Raw genomic sequence first — 1778 nt, forward strand, 5'->3', positions numbered from 1 at the left:
AACTCAAAAACACTCATAATACGTGTTTTTGTAATGTCATTTTGCTTCATCATATAGGGTGCTTTGGATGCATTTTGGTCTTTTTGTACGTAAGAAGTTGAAAAACACTAGAAATAGCCGTTTTTTTATTTATTTATTTTTTTATTTATGAAATACACGTTTCTTTATGATGGTTGTTTTGCACACATTTCAGCGTTTTGGTACATACAGAACATTACTAAAAACGTTTATTTTGAGTGTTTTTCACAATTTTATGTACCAAAACGTCAAAATGCCTCCAGAGCACCATCTATGGGGAAATGAAACGACATTTCCAGAAACATGTGTTTTGAGTGTTGATGAACGTGTTAGGTCCCAAAGTTATAAAAAAGTATGGAAAGCTACCTATATGAAAGAACAAGACAACCAAAAATTTATCTTTTGGGTATTTTCAGCTACTTACGTACCATAACGCTGATATGTATGGAAAAATCTCTTTATTACCATAAACAATTTTTTTTCTTTTTACATAAAAAACATAAATGCATGCAAAAAACTTTGCAAGGGGAAACGAAAAGACATTAGAAGAAACTTTTATTATGAGTTTTTTTTTTATTTCTAAGGTACCAAGACCTATTTCACACAATGAAGAGCACTCTATATGGAGAAAAGAATAAGATTACAAAAATGTGCTTTTTGAGTGTTTTTCACATTGTTAGGTAAGAAAACACTCTATAAAGAGTGTTATTTATGGATTTTAGCTTTTTCATACATAACGAACTTAAAAAAAAAAAATCATAATACACGTTTCTCGTAACATCCTTTCATTTTCCAAACATAAGGTTCTTTGCATGTATTTAGGCGTTTTTATAGGTAACACTCAAAATACATGTTTCTGGTAATGTTATTCTGTTTCTCCATAAAGGGTGTTTTGCATGCGTTTTAGCGTTTTGGTATGCAAGAAGCTCAAAAACACGTAAAGGCAGGTTCTTGGTAAAAGTTGGTTTTATTCCCATAAAATGTGATTGCCCTCCTTTTTAGTGCTTTATTGCCTATCACGCTCAAAAACACTCAAAATACACTTTTCTGGTAATGTCATTTTTTTTCCACATAAAGCTAGTTTCGCATGCAATTTTTGGTTTTGGTAACTAAGAATGTGAAAAGCACTCAAAATAAATGCATTTGGTAAGGTTGTTCTGTATTCTCAATTAAGAGTGTTATTTCTGAGTTTCAGCATTTTGGTATCTAAGAAACTTCTCCATATACACCGAGTTTTTGCGATTTTTGCCTTGTAGCTGTTGTGAAACTATAAAACACTCATTATACACGTTTCTCGTAATGTCTTTTTGTATCCCAATATAGAGTGCTTTCCATCCATTTTCGCGTTTTTTGAAGGTAAGAAGCTCAAAAACACTCAAAATATACCTTTTTGGTAATGTTATTCTATTTCTCCATATTCGTTGGTTTGCATCCGTTTTAGCGTTTTTCTACGTAAAACACTGAAAAGACACATTTTCAGTAATTTTGTGATGGATTCCCACATTGAGTGACTTACATATTATTTATCGTTTTGGTGCCTAACGTGCTGAAAAAAAACACAAAAGACAGGTTTTTGATACGGTCGTTTAACTTCCCCATATAGTTAATTTTGCATGCACTTTAGGGTTTTGTGCATAACAGTCCGAAAAAAAATAGCTAAAATTAACTTTTTTGATAATGTTCTTTTTTTCATATAATTTCCCTGAATTTTGCCAGAATTTTGGGATCTCGGTACCTATCAAGAAGAATAAAAACAAAAT

Source organism: Scylla paramamosain, chromosome 44, assembly GCF_035594125.1.
Source record: "Scylla paramamosain isolate STU-SP2022 chromosome 44, ASM3559412v1, whole genome shotgun sequence".
Taxonomy (NCBI): domain Eukaryota; kingdom Metazoa; phylum Arthropoda; class Malacostraca; order Decapoda; family Portunidae; genus Scylla; species Scylla paramamosain.